The sequence below is a fragment of the Pristiophorus japonicus genome, chromosome 16 (genome assembly GCF_044704955.1).
Source record: "Pristiophorus japonicus isolate sPriJap1 chromosome 16, sPriJap1.hap1, whole genome shotgun sequence".
NCBI classification, from domain to species: Eukaryota; Metazoa; Chordata; class Chondrichthyes; family Pristiophoridae; genus Pristiophorus; species Pristiophorus japonicus.
In genome coordinates, this window is record NC_091992.1 from 21,864,457 (window position 1) to 21,880,462 (window position 16,006).

Consider the following 16,006-nt stretch of genomic DNA (forward strand, 5'->3'; position numbering starts at 1 on the left):
GGGGATGACTCATCAGGGGAGGGCAGCAGCAGCCAAGTTCATGGCACTATGGGTGGCTCTGCTGCACAGGAGGGCAGGAAAAAGAGTGGGAGAGCTATAGTGATAGGGGATTCGATTGTAAGGGGAATAGATAGGCGTTTCTGCGGCTGAAACCGAGACTCCAGGATGGTATGTTGCCTCCCTGGTGCAAGGGTCAAGGATGTCTCGGAGCAGGTGCAAGACATTCTGAAAAGGGAGCGTGAACAGCCAGCTGTCGTGGGGCACATTGGTACCAACGATGTAGGTCAAAAACGGGATGCGATCCTACGAGACGAATTTAGGGAGCTAGGAGCTAAATTAAAAAGTAGGACCTCAAAAGTAGTAATTTCGGGATTGCTACCAGTGCCACGTGCCAGTCAGAGTAGGAATCGCAGGATAGCTCAGATGAATACGTGGCTTGAGCAGTGGTGCAGAAGAGAGGGATTCAAATTCCTGGGGCATTGGAACTGGTTCTGGGGGAGGTGGGACCAGTACAAACCGGACGGTCTGCACCTGGGCAGGACCGGAACCAATGTCCGAGGGGGAGTGTTTGCTAGTTCTGTGGGGGAGGAGTTAAACTAATATGGCAGGGGGATGGGAACCTATGCAGGGAGACAGAGAGAAACAAGAGGGAGACAGAGGCAAAAGATAGAAAGGAGAATAGTAAAAGTGGAGGGCAGAGAATCCCAAGGCAAAAAACAAAAAGGGCCACATTACAGCAAAATTCTAAAGGGGCAAGGTGTGTTAAAAAGACAAGCCTGAAGGCTCTGTGCCTCAATGCGAGGAGTATTCGGAAAAAGGTGGACGAATTAACTGCGCAGATAGCAGTTAATGGATATGATGTAATTGGCATCACAGAGGCATGGCCCCAGGGTGACCAAGGCTGAGAACTCAAAATCCAGGGGTATTCAACATTTAGGAAGGATAGACAGAGAGGAAAAGGAGGCGAGGTCATGTTGCTGGTTAAAGAGGAAATTAATGCAATAGTAAGGAAAGACATTGGCTTGGATGATGTGGAATCGGTATGGGTGGAGCTGCGGAATACCAAAGGGCAGAAAACGTTGGTGGAAGTTGTGAAGAGGCCACCAAACAGTAGTAGTGAGGTTGGAGACAGCATCAAACAAGAAATAAGGGATGTGTGCAATAAGGGCACAGCAATTATCATGGGCGACTTTAATTTACATATAGATTGGGCTAACCAAACTGCCAGCAATGCGGTGGAGGAGGATTTCCTGGAGTGTATTAGGGATGGTTTTCTTGATCAATATGTCGAGGAACCAACTAGAGGGCTGGCCATCCTAGACTGGGTGATGTGTATGGAGAAGGGACTAATTAGCAATCTTGTTGTGCGAGGCCCCTTGGGGAAGAGTGACCATAATATGGTAGAATTCTTTATTAAGATGGAGAGTGACACAGTTAATTCAGAAACTAGGGTCCTAAACTTAAGGAAAGCTAACTTCGACGGCATGAGGCGCGAATTGGCTAGAATAGACTGGCAAATGTTACTTAAAGGATTGACGGTGGATAGGCAATGGCAAACATTTATAGATCACATCGATGAACTTCAACAGTTGTACATCCCTGTCTGGAGTAAAAATAAAACAGGGAAGATGGCTCAACCGTGGCTAACAAGGGAAATTAAGGATAGTGTTAGATCCAAGGAAGAGGCATATAAATTGGCCAGAAAAAGCAGCAAACCTGAGGAAAGGGAGAAATTTAGAATTCAGCAGAGGAGGACAAAGGGTTTAATTAGGAGGGGGAAAATAGAGTACGAGAGGAAGCTTGCCAGGAACATAAAAACTGACTGCAAAAGCTTCTGTAGATATGTGAAGAGAAAAAGATTAGTGAAGATGAACATAGGTCTCTTGCAGTCGGACTCAGGTGAATTTATAATGGGGAACAAAGAAATGGCAGACCAATTGAACAAATACTTTGGTACTGTCTTCACGAAGGAAGACACAAATGACCTTCCGGATGTATGAGGGGACAGAGGGTCTCGTGAGAAGGAGGAACTGATGGATATCCTTATTAGGCGGGAAATTGTGTTGGGGAAATTGATGGGATTGAAGGCCGATAAATCCCCAGGGCCTGATTGTCTGCATCCCAGAGTACTTAAGGAGGTGGCCTTAGAAATAGTGGATGCATTGGTGATCATTTTCCAACAGTCTATCAACTCTGGATCAATTCCTATGGACTGGAGGGTAGCTAATGTAACACCACTTTTTAAAAAAGGAGGGAGAGAGAAAACGGGTAATTATAGACCAGTTAGCCTGACATCAGTAGTGGGGAAAATGTTGGAGTCAATTATTAAAGATGAAATAGCAGTGCATTTGGAAAGCAGTGACAGGATCGGTCCAAGTCAGCATGGATTTATGAAAGGGAAATCAAGCTTGACAAATCTTCTGGAATTTTTTGAGGATGTAACTAGTAGAGTGGACAAGGGAGAACCAGTGGGTGTGGTATATTTGGACTTTCAAAAGGCTTTTGACAAGATCCCACACAAGAGATTGGTGTGCAAAACTAAAGCACATGGTATTGGGGGTAATGTACTGGCGTGGATAGAGAATTGGTTGGCAGAGAGTCGGGATAAACGGGTCCTTTTCGGAATGGGGACTAGTGGAGTGCCACAGGGCTCAGTACTGGGACCACAGCTCTTTATATTATACATTAATGATTTGGATGAAGGAATTGAGTGTAATATCTCCAAGTTTGCAGATGACACTAAACTGGGTGGTGGTGTGAGCTGTGAGGAGGATGCTAAGAGGCTGCATAGTGATTTGGACAGGTTAGGTGAGTGGGCAAATGCATGGCAGATGCAGTATAATGTGGATAAATGTGAGGTTATCCACTTTGGGGGCAGAAACACGAGGGCAGAATATTATCTGAATGGTGGCAGATTAGGAAAAGGGGAGGTGCAATGAGACCTGGGTGTCGTGGTTCATCAGTCATTGAAAGTTGGTATGCAGGTACAGCAGGCAGTGAAGAAGGAAAATGGCATGTTGGCCTTCATAGTTAGGGGATTTGAGTTTCGGAGCAGGGAGGTCTTATTGCAATTGTACAGGGCCTTGGTGAGGCCTCACCTAGAATATTGTGTTCAGTTTTGGTCTCCTAATCTGAGGAAGGATGTTCTTGCTATTGAGGGAGTGCAGCGAAGATTCACCAGACTGATTCCCGGAATGGCTGGACTGACATGTGAGGAGAGACTGGATCAACTGAGCCTTTATATACTGGAGTTTAGAAAGATGAGAGGGGATCTCATAGAAACGTATAAGATTCTGACGGGACGGGACAGGTTAGATGCGGGAAGAGTGTTCCCGATGTTGGGGAAGTCCAGAACCAGGGGACACAGTCTTAGAATAAGAGGTAGGCCATTTAGGACTGAGATGAGGAGGAACTTCTTCACTCAGAGAGTTGTTAACCTGTGGAATTCCCTATCGCAGAGAGTTGTTGATGCCAGTTCATTGGACATATTCAAGAGTGAGTTAAATATAGCCCTTACGGCTAAAGGGATCAAGAGGTATGGAGAGAAAGCGGGAAAGGGGGACTGAGATGAATGATCAGCCATTATCATATTGAATGGTGGTGCAGGCTCGAAGGGCTGAATGGCCTACTCCTGCATCTATTTTCTATGTTTCTATGTTTCTACCCCATTGGCATCGGACAGGCTGGGTAAAAATTGGCGCTATGGTGTCTGAATTCCATGACTATATTCAGAGGATTGTTATCTGGAAATATTAATGATGACTTCTTTACATCACAGGCTTTCCAGTCTAAAAGCAGAAACACTGCTGAGGCAAAAGGAGAGGGAACGACTGGATAAACTGCAGCTGGACAATCAAGAGAAGAAAAAAGAAAAGCTTCGGTTGCAGTACAGAGATTGGGTGATAAGCACCAATGGGAATGTGCTGCTTAGTTTGGTAAAATACATAAAACAAATCCAGTCCATCAGCAATAAGCATTGAGATCAGATGAGTTTAATCACTACCAAATATTCTAATAGAATACCTTATATGATTTGATGTGAATTTACCTTTCAAACAGAGAATGTCACCATCAAGCCCCACTTTTACAAGAAATTACAATTAACTTTACCACCTTTTTATCTGTAATCATTCCAAACATTTTGTTTAAACCGGGATCCCTGAATACCTTACTGGGGTTGGCTTTGAGAAGTTAGCGAGTGAGCTTGGCAGTGTAACAGATCACTGGAGATATAATGATTACCTGGGCTGTTGGGTTTTAGCTCTACATTTTCAGAAATAGCTGGGGAAGAGTCTCTATTTAAAGTTTTTTGTTCATCTATCTTGCTTGGTGTTCAGGCAGCATCAGTGGCTAGCAGGGCAAATGAATAACCTGCTATCTGGCCTTTGTAGCTGGAAGAAGAAATGTGCAAAGAAGGCCTTGTGACTCTTTCCCCAATGCTTTTTCTTACTCACAGTTCATGGTCGAATAACTGAGATTGGGAACTCAGAGTGCAAGGATATGATCCTCTGACCCCCATACCATCGGCAACACACTGCTCGCTTTGACGTTCCTCAACTTTGCATTTTAATTCCACTCTGGAATATCCTTCATCCTAGTTTCCTGATGATAACTGCAGAATAATAATAACCACTGCACTTCAATGTAATTCATTCTTCAAATCAGCATTTGATTTTTTTTTTGATGAGATAAGACTAAGGTCACAAGTCCACCAGAGAGCGGGCATAACCTGATATAAGGGCCGTGGTGCACCAGTCTGGGATGTCCGCTACTAAAATAACTTATCAACTGTAAATATAGAATTGAAGAGAAAGAAACTCAGAAAGATAATCCCCAATATTTTTTCTTTGCATTAATTTTGGCAAATTCATAAATGCCTTTATAAGGTTTAAGCATATGAATTTGTTCAAACTAATCAACAGATGATGAAATTGGTAAATGTATATTCCTGGTTATGTGCACAGGTTATATTATCAGATGTTCATTATAGAACACACCTAACTGTAAAGTGCAAACTATCTGGTTCTCAAAGAACATTGTTGAAATAAAGGCAAGTCTGGACTGGAGGAGGAAACACTTTGGGGTCAGTTCTCGTGGGTCCCCAGCAGTGGCCTCTGCAATGCCCGATTTTCACGGTCGGACAGCTGCTTCCCAAACATTTTAGTCGGGAAGTCAGCAAGTAACATGCTAATGAGAAAGAGCCGGCAGTTAAAATGGATTGACCGGTTTTAAACTGAAGGCATGTGCTAGGAGCTGGTGGAGTCCTTCTTTAAATATGCAGATGAGCCTCCAATTACATAATCGGGGCCCGAATGTCATTTTTAGCCGAGGCATGAGTGAGGGGAGCAGTGGTGGCTTCCCCGGCAGACCAAGGTTGTTGAGAGCTGAAGCAAGGGCTGCTAAGGTAACTTTAAAAACATTTATTTGAAATTTCTTAACAGGCCAAGAAGCGCTCCTCCTTGCCTCAGAAGGAAACATTGGCCCTCCCCTGCTTCGGGCGCTGCCTCCCCCCCCCCCCATCCCCCAGCAAACACGATTCCCCTGTCTTGCCCCTCCAGTCCACTTACCTTGTGCTGGGCAGCGTTTCCATGGGTCCCTGGGTCCCTGCAGGCGGCCTCCAGTCTGCCCGACTTTAATGCCCAGGCAGCTCGTCTGGTCAGGAAGTCGGCAAGCGGCATGCTAATGAGGTTGGTCCATTAAAATCAGCCGAGCCTCCCTGCTACTGCTCCTGTACATGTCTCCCTGCTACAAAATTCTTACACGGCTTGACAGGGTGGATGCAGGGAGGATGGGTGGGGAGTCTAGAACCAGGGGTCACAGTCTCAGAATAAGGGGTCGGCCATTTAGGATTGAGATGAGGAGAAATGTCTTCACTCAGAAGGTGGTGAATCTTTGGAATTCTCTAGCCCAGAGGGCTGTGGAGGCTCAGTCATTGAGTCTATTCAAGACAGAGAGCGATAGATTTTTGGATATTAAGGGAATCGAGGGATATGGGGATAGGATGAGAAAGTGACGTTGAGGTAGAAGATCAGCCATGATCTTATTGAATGGTGGAGCAGGCTCGAGGGGCTGAATGGCCTACTCCTGCTCCTATTTCTTATGCTCGCTCAGTTTTAAACACTGCCTCATTATTCCGAGGTTTTCGACAGAGACAAATATGATATGAACTCCATAAATAATTTCAAACTTATGTGCTTCCATTGTAGGCTCAAAATGTTCTGGTTTCCTTTTCGGAGGCTTTTGCTGATTACCTTTTTGAAACATTTGAAGGTAAGGCAGTGACAAAAAAAAGTGTAACTTTCTGTTAATTTTAACATCCACCTGCCCTAATCTTCTGTACTTTACCCCCTGTAAGTGCTGACTCATACTGGCAGCAGCCCGCTCGTACTTCACCTGCCCAGCCATCATTATGTAGTTATTTCGCCACCGAGACCAAACCTACTCCCGTCTGACTCTCCAGCAGGATATCCTGGATAGCGATCAGCAATGAAAATGCTGGCTGATTTTCTTTCCCTCTCAATGGGCCTAATTTTCCCCAGTGATTTGCGCTGTTTTTCTGGCGCACGCCACTTTTTTTGACCTAAATTTAAAAATCCAAGTTTCCCCAATCTTTGTGCGCTTGTGTAACTCAGTTAGTTACGATTTTTTTAGGTTCGGGTTTTTTTGCGTCATAGGGGGCGTAACCTGATGTCTGCGCCAGTTTTTCACATTGATACAAGTTTGGCCAACTTACATTTCTCCGAGGACGGCGTATGTGACCACACCCGATGAACCTTCTGGGCATTTAAGGAAAACCAATGCACATTAAAAAATCGGTGCAGAAAGACGCCATTGTTTTTATGCAAAGTTTTGGAGGGAGTCAAGAACACATAAATATGCTTAATCAAGCTTAAATTTTTAAAACTGAAAACACAGGAAATGGAAGTTTTGATTTTTTAAAACTGGCACGCCACAACCGAACGTCTCCACACCAGTTTCGAGGGTCGGAGTATCGGCCGGCGGATTCGATCCCTTGCCCAGACACAGGGGCTTGGGGCTCAGCTTGAATGAAGCCTGAGGGGCTGGGGGGGGTATGGGAGATGAACAGAAGGCATGAGAAGCCTTACACTATGCATCAAATGAAGTCCGGGGGAGTGGGGTGGGGGTTCCTGATCATTGCGCCTGCTCAGACCAGGGTGTGGTCCATACTAGGGTGTCGACTTTGGGGAGAAAGAGAACAAAGAATCTTGTCCAGCCTGCTGTTTTGAGCTTCTTGCAAAGGTACAATTTAATCATGGGGGCAATATTGACAATGCCATACCTTGTGCAAGCCTTCTGCATGATGGTGCTGCGGAGGAGACGATTGATTCAACGCCTTTGCATGAGGAACCTTAGAGCATGTAGGGTGATGGGCAGGAAGCCTTACTCATGTCGGGTATATCGAGACAGGCGTTCGTACCTGCACCTGAGTGATGCAGACTGTGACAGAAGGCTGCGTTTCCGCAAAGAAGTTGTAACTGAGACCTGGGAGTTAGTAAAAGCAGACCTGTAACCTAGAAGCGTCAGGAGGACTGCTTTGTCAATTGAAGTGAAGGTTACAGCTGCACTTTCATTCTATGCACCGGGATCGTTCCAGGCCACAACTGGGGATGTGTGCGTCATTGCTCAACATGCAACACATCTCTGCTTCGGCAGGTGACTGCTGCACTATATGCCGGAGGAATGACTACATAAAGTTCCCCAAGCAATGCGTGAAAGGGCTGTGGGCTTCTCCAGGATTTCTGGCTTCTCAAAAGTTCAGGGCTGCATTGATTGCACCCACATCGCCTTGCGAGCACCTTTGGAAGATTCTGAGATGTACAGGAACAGAAAAGGCTTCCACTCCGTTAATGTGCAACTCGTGTGTGACGACATGCATCGCATCATGTCAGTTGATGCAAGATACTCAGGAAAGGGGCTGGCAGCTCAATGGGTGGCACCTGCACCTCCTCCAAAGTGAGTACAACAGTGGGGGCTTCATCCTTCACCTCCCCCTCACCCCATACTCTTGGTCTGGAAGGTGGGATTGGAAGATGTTCTCCTCTAGGCTCGTCTGCATCTGAATCTTCTACATCGGCTTCAGCCTCGTCAGGATTGGCTTCAAGTTCTGCAAAATATAACAGAACAAACAAATGGTTAGCAGCAGAGGAAGGGGCAGGGTGGCAGAATAGGCACACACAGCAGGCTGATTTGAAGGACCATGATGAATGATAGCACATTGCATTAACCGAATTGTAGCTGACGGAGACATTCCCATGAACTGAAGCATGGCTAGTCCGCGCAGTACTTAACATTTAGAAAAGTCAGACTGTAGACTTACCCTCTCCTTCGAGTGTGGGCCCAGTCTGCTTTTCTCCAGGCAGGACCCATCAAAGCAGCGACCCTCTCTTCCAAGGGTGTCAGTGGCTGCAGATTTGCTGGGCATCCTCCTGTTCAAGTTCTTCCCCTTTTGTTGTGTGCCACCTTCCTCTGCAAAGATGAAAATATAACTTTTTAGAGAGGGTGTCTGGGTGGGACATATACGGATGGTCACATTTACAATTGCAATTCCCTTGAATAGATGAAAATATTACTTACACAAACTACTTGACCAAGGTCCTGCCACTTTTTGCACTGGCCTCGGTGTGGTCACCATTGCACAGTAATCTTCTACAAGTTGGTTCCAGCTTTTCTTCATTTCTTTTGGTGAAATGTGACCTCTGCTGGTCTCGAGCTCGTGCCATCTGGCCTCAATCACAGTCACCAGTGCCTCCACTTCATCCTGTAAGAAATTCTTGGTCCTTGAGCCGCGTTGCATCTTGTAATGCAGCTCCGATTTTTCCACTGAGAATTAAAGTTCTCACACACAACTGGCTCTTTAAAAATGGCCGAATGCAGACAGGGAGCTGTACTGGGCATGCACACCCATAGAAATCATGTCAAAAACGTCCTTTTTTTTCGCACATGCGCAGAAGGGGAGGGCATCATTTTTTTGGCGCAGACATTAGGCTCCACCCCCCAAAGCTACAGGACAGGCTGCGCAGTGCCAATTTCAAAAAATAGAACAGGGAAACTTGCTCCTTTTTTTTGGAGTAGTTGGGGCCCAAAAATAACGGGCGAAATTCTGGCAATACGCCAAAAAATATCATTGGGGAAAATTGAGCCTTTTATCTGAGGAGTGCTGAGACCTGCTGACTCAGTGAATCAAACCTGAAATATCCTGGTCTGTATAGCACAGTGTTACAGCAGGCAGTGCTTTAACCCACTAGACCAATGTGGGGAGCACGTCAAGTTAACCCATTTCAACACTGCTGACTATTTGACATGAAAGCTGTTCATCAGTAGCTGATAAAATTATATGCAAAACATGTAAAATTTGAAGAAAAACTCCAACTATCTTACAAAATAGAATTTTTTGTAAAAATGTAATTTGAATCATATATCTGATTGTCCCCTTCCTGCTTTGTAGACCCAACCATTTACAGCTGACCACTAAACATGTGATTTGCTGTCAACTCTGTGCCAGTGTTGCTGTTAGTATGCGTATACTTTTTTGCTGCATTTCCACAAACAAATTTATAGTTGCAGGCATTTTGTCTGCAAAGAAGAATTTTTCATTTGCAAGCAGTAAATTCTTGAGTTTGCATGAGTTCTTTTAAGATAGCATTGCATGCAAACAAGTATTGTTTTTTAAAAAACATTAAACGCACTGTATAAATGCAAGCTGCTTGAGTTGCATTTATATTTTATACACCCTTTGATACACTTCAGAAGAACAACCTTTTTATGGCGTTCTCTTTTTTTATTGCACCCTTTTTGGGCAGCTGGCCCCTCTAAAGCTGTTGGGCTTATGAACCCAATGGTACCTTTGTTGACACATATTTTCATGTGTTTACAATGCTGTTGGTTTACTCTAGGTCGGCTGGCTTACACTATGGAGAAAGAACTGTATGTCTGCAGTCAGCTGCACTCCATTAGTGTAAGACCCTTGCACTTTCTGACAATGTGATTCAGTTGACATGAGGGTCTCTTTTATATCGAAGCAGATGGTAGGAGAATGGAGGGGGAAGCGACAGAAGCCTACTGCTCCCCATTTGGGAATCATTTGCCATTTAAGGCCTAGCAGAATATTGAGGAAAGCTTGTGGCCAGCAGATTTCAGTAACTCATTATCAAGTCCTTTGGGATTTGAACCCTTGACCTCAGAATTTCAAGTGAGGTTAGGCAGATTGATTGATCTAATATTCAGTTCGTGAAAGAAGGAGCAATGGGACCTGGCTTGGTTTAACATTTCTAAACCTCTCAGTCCAGTGACTATCAACGATGATAAAGAAAGAAGCAACTTGCATTTATATAGCGCCTTTCACAATCTCAGGATGTCCTGAAGCATTGCCAAGCTAATGAAGTACATTTTGACATGTAGTCATTCTTGGAACATAAGTAAATGCAGCAGCCAATTTGCCCACAAGTAGCAGTGAGATAAATGAACAGATAATTGTGATATATTCACAGAGCACAAGCACACACAGCTTTCTAATATGGCAGGCAGCTCTCGGAAGTCTCCGGAACCTTCTGCTTCTGTTTAATTATTAACCCTGTAGTTGCAGTACACAATACGTCCACATCCACAGTGTGGAGCTACAAACATTACAAGCTTACAGATATTACAATAATGTTGGTTGAGGGATAACATTTAGCAGGGCTTCAGAACAATTTCAAATAGTGCCATGGGATCTTTTACATGCAACTGAGAGGGTAGACGGAGCCTTGGTTTAACGCCTTATCTGAACGACAGCATCTCTGACAGTGCAGAAGTCCCTCAGTACCAATGTTCCCTCTAAGCTGCGCGGCCACTCACCAGCTTCTCTATTGTAAATACTGCGTAGAAATTTAAAGGGACCACGCACTAAAAGAAACAGGCTGCGCAGAACAAAACGCAGCTTACAGGGAACATTGCTCAGCACTGAACTAGTAGTATAGATTATGTGCTCAAGTCTCTAAAGTGGTGCTTGAACCTACAACCATCTGACTCAGAGGTGAGAGTGCTACCACTGAGCCACAGCTGACAAAACAAGAATAAACTCTCCCAAATTAGTATAATGTGAGAACCACAGATTAGAAGTTCCTTAAAATTGCTAAAATAATCTACCTGCAGATGTTATATTTCAGCATCATGTTAATTACCACTTGTGTTTTCCAACGATTGCTTTTCTTTCTGCTTTTTTGGGGTTGAGGGGCTGGCAGGGTATGGGGGCAGTGGTGTACCTCAGAAAAACGTGAAACAAATTAATATTATAATACTGGGTTTATGGTTAGTTTGAGAGAATTGGCTCATTTTGATACAATATAATGTGTACTTTCATATCCAAAAAGATGTGGTCACTGTAATTGTGATACAAATGTTAGACTGCAAACATGTAGATGTATAACTGAGCAAAGTGTTTGTTCTATTTGTGTCTTATTTAAAGTGTTAAAGCCTTGCAGTTGCTAATACCAGCCTGCACTTTATCTGATTAACTTGGTTGATATTTCTGATTGTGGCTACTTATGTGACTCTTCGGTGTCATTAGTATTTTAATACAAAAACAGAAAATGGTGGAAACACTCAGCTGGTCAGACAACATCTGAGAGAGAAACAGAGTTAACGTTTCATGTTTTGAACTTGAGTTCTGAGGAAAGGTCACTGTCCTGAAACATTGGGCCCGATATTGACGGGGCGGGTTTTTCGAGCGGGGAGGCGGAAGAGATTCGGTCGGGAAACTTCACAGTGTGCGTCTTTTTTTGCGAATGGTACCCTGTCCGGAAGTCAGCTTCATTGGCAGGTTTGGCTCCCATCGTGAGGGGACCACTCCGGAGCAGGCCGCAGTAGCGGGTAGGTCGCCTGCAGCTGCTAATGGGGGAGGGAGTTCCGATACCCGACCCTGGGAAGTTGGGGGGCGAGTTCTAATCCCAGGAGGGATCCTGGGTCTTTGGATAGAGGTGGCAGGGGGGGGGGTCTGATGACAGGGAAGCAGGTAGCTTGGTGGTCTGGGAGGAAGAATCCATGCTCCTCCTGGACCACAAGCAGTGCTGTGAGGGTACTTACCTTTTGCCTGAAGTTGTTCTTGCCTCCCTTGAGCTGCTGGGTTTCCCAAGGCCTGGGAAACCCGGCCAGCCAGGGTTAACCCTGAAAGAGAGGTTAAATGTGAGGCTCCCAGCCAACGTTCCCTTTAAGCTGCGCGGCCGCACAGCGCTCTGCAGCTCCTGCGTAGCCAGCTTAAAGGGGCCGCGCACCCCCAAAAATTAAAGGGAACATTGCTCACAGCCTCATTATAATATTTAAATAGCAAATCTGTTTCCTGTGAGTGGGTTGGCTGCCTGTCCCTGACTCGCCTCCGTTAAAGTGAGCAGGTTGGAGTCAGGTTTGAGATTTTAAAATTTTTTACATCTCACCCAACCCCAACCCCATATGGTGTTAAAATTACCCCCATTATCGCTGTTTCTCGCTCCACAGATGCTGCCTGACGAACTGAGTGTTTTCCGCATTTTTGTTTTTATTTAAGATTTCCAGTATCCACAGTATTTTGATTTTATTTTAGTGCATTTTAATATTTTGAATTGGAAAGTGTTTTCATGTTCGATAGTCTAGTGGTTATGTTCGTGATTTCAAATCCCACCATAGCAAGATGTGAATTTGAATTTGGGGCTTAGTACCAGAAAATGAACACGAAAGCTGCTGGATTGTCAAAAAGACTCAACTGGTTCACTAATGTCCTTCAGGAAAGAGAAAGTGCCACCCCTACCTGGTCTGCATAACTCAAATCTAGCACTAGATGGTTGATTCTTAATGTCCTCAGGGCAACTCGGGATGACAGGACTGCAGTTGTACAGGGCCTTGGTGAGGCCTCACCTGGAATATTGTGTTCAGTTTTGGTCTCCTAATTTGAGGAAGGATGTTGTTGCTATTGAGGGAGTGCAGCGAAGGTTCACCAGACTGATTCCCGGGATGGCAGGACTGACATATGAGGAGAGACTGGATCGACTAGGCCTGTATTCACTGGAGTTTAGAAGGATGAGAGGGGATCTCGTAGAAACATATAAAATTCTGACAGAACTGGACAGGTTAGATGCAGGAAGAATGTTCCCGATGTTGGGGAAGTCCAGAACCAGGGGTCACAGTCTAAGGATAAGGGGTAAGCCATTTAGGACTGAGATGAGGAGAAACTTCTTCACTCAGAGAGTTGTTAACCTGTGGAATTCTCTACCGCAGAGAGTTGTTGATGCCAGTTCATTGGATATATTCAAGAGGGAGTTAGATATGGCCCTTACGGCTAAAGGGATCAAGTGGTATGGAGAGAAAGCAGGAAAGAGGTACTGAGGTGAATGATCAGCCATGATCTTATTGAATTGTGGTGCAGGCTTGAAGGGCCGAATGGCCTACTCCTGCACCTATTTTCTATGTATCTTTGTATCTATATATGACATGACTTGTTCAAGTATCCAGTGGCGGGTGGACAAATATGAAGTTCTGATGCATTACCATTGCTTGAGATATGAAGGGAGAAGTTCCACGAGAGGCACAATTGATCTTTACATGCTACATTGCTGGAGCATAGCCAACCAAGCAGCAAGGTGACTGACTGCCTTCAATTTTCTGCTGTTAGCTCATTTCAATTACTTATCATAACTGCATCTCCTCTGGCCTTGTGCCCCAGGGGCAAGCCTAATGGAGAAGTGGAAAATATGGCAATCACGTTCAATTTAAAGAAATGTATGCACATAAAGGTAATGTAAATAGCTGCATGTGGGAAGTGAATATTGATTCAGCCTTTATCAAGGATCAAGATTCTTTTGAGATATTTTGCAGCTTTGGCCAATGCCGAAGGAGAACAGAGATGTATCAAAACATAAATGAAGTGCAAATGAAAGGAGCCAGTGTGGAGGCACAGTGAGCAAGTGGTGGCGTGGTACAGCACCTAAAACCTTGGAGAGCCAACTGGACATTCAGAGGAGCTGGTGAATGACGGGTGTCCTTGTTAGATACTTCAGGGCACCAATCCATGTTGGCAGGTTATATGCCAGCAGGCTCAAGGCTGTGTACAGTTCCTGCAGGACCCGGGAACAGATACCTAAGAAAATGGAACAATTAAAGGAACCTGGCAAGCAACAATATTGTGTATCTCACAGGTAGCCCAAGACTACATGCCACAAAGCGTCGCCTGCCAAGCTATTCCACATTTACTCCTCACTCCTACCAAATCCTCGTACTACCTTACAACTCTTTAACTGCATCTCATGCATACCCATAAATCAGTTTGACACACCTTCCAGATATAACATGCAATTGAAAACGTTGCCACACTCACATCTTCTAAGGCTTTAACACCTCAACTTTGTAAAACAATCTAACTAATGCACAGTCACTTACTGACACCCAGGTTTGCCGTCTGTCAAGAAGAAGCATGTGTTCCTTCAAGTTCCAGCATCCTAAGAGTACCTTTCTGCTTGTAAAGCAAGATGGAAACTTGAGGACACAATCCCCAACCTGGAGAATGATCTTCCTGGCCAAGGGTAGGTGGCAGGGCCATATCTTCTCTGACATGCCCAAGTAGTTCTGGCACTGTCTGTGCAACTCACCTCAGGTAAAGTTCGACCTCTCTCTGATGATTCCTCTGGATCCTCTCTTTGTACTCTCTGTGGTCCAGAGGAACTCTAAAATGAATTTACATCCTATGCAGAGGGTGCTGGTACCTCAGAATGGTATGCAGCTACATAAGAATAAGCTAAAAAAATTGGATTAAATTGAAAACTAGCCCAAAAAAACAATAAAATGTCCAGAAAGACAACAACCCTTCAGTGCAGAAAAATGGCTATCTCATTGTTACTGACAATACTGACAATTAAGATGTTGGTTGCTGCAATCGAGGAAGCTAGCGAGTGTGCCTGTTTGATGCAGGTGCACAATGATAACAGTGCACAGGTAGAATAAGCCACTGGAAAATGTATGGCAGGGAGGCTTTTTGAAAGTTTAACTTTATATGAACTTGCTCTACCAATGCTACCTTGTTGGAAAATGCTGGTCAGCATGGTCTTGGTCTTGCTGTCCGATTCTTTGTTGTCTCCCCATGCATGGGTGCATTGGAAAATCTCACCTTTAGTTTTGCTTAATAAAGCATGAGAAAAGTAGTCAACAATATAATTTCTTCTTTTCAATTCTCAGAGATTGTTTCTGACTTTGGCCAATGATGCTTTAGCAGAAGAGAAGAAATTCTCTTTTCTGCACATTCGGGTCAGCTCCTGATGCTCAATTCAAGCTTGCTGAAGCCTGGCAACCGTATTCTTTGTTTAGCTTTGTATGTTTGGATCTCTAGGTGTCTTGCATATACTCTTTCTGACAGTTCAGAGTACGTTGATGTACTAATCATCAGATCAGATTAGCCTTTTAATTGTAGTCTATTTGGAACTGTCAGTTCCATTGCCAAACCCATTATGGTTTCGGTCTGCTATCTAGCTTTTGTTTTTCAACCATCTCTGTCTACCTTGTTCTATGATCAGGTTACAGATCTCATCTTCCTGAAGCCATTCCTTATCCCCTGTCTAATTGAGTTTAATGTAGTATTCATCTGAGCTTATGCCACTTCTCAGGGTGTTTTGCCCTCTAACTGACTTTTCTGTCTTCTGTGATGGGGGGGAACTACATAAGTATCACTCGAAATGGCCTCCTCCCAACTTGTGCCACCCATGGTTGGTATGGGGGAGCAGGAACTGCCGTTAGTTAGGTGGGCAAAGATGAAAATGGCGTCAGGGTCTAAATTAAGTCACTTGACTCCTATTTACATGTTTATATTAGACTCCGTCCTGTTTCTGACGGGATCTCTAGCTGGCAGGATTCAAGCCCACCTGAAAATCGGAACAGACCTCAAAACAGCGGTAAGTTGGCGGGACTAGAAGCCGTTCCATTTTGGTTCTGCTACCAAACGGGGAAGTTGTGAGATGAAAATCGGCCCCATTAATGTTTGAACACAACAATC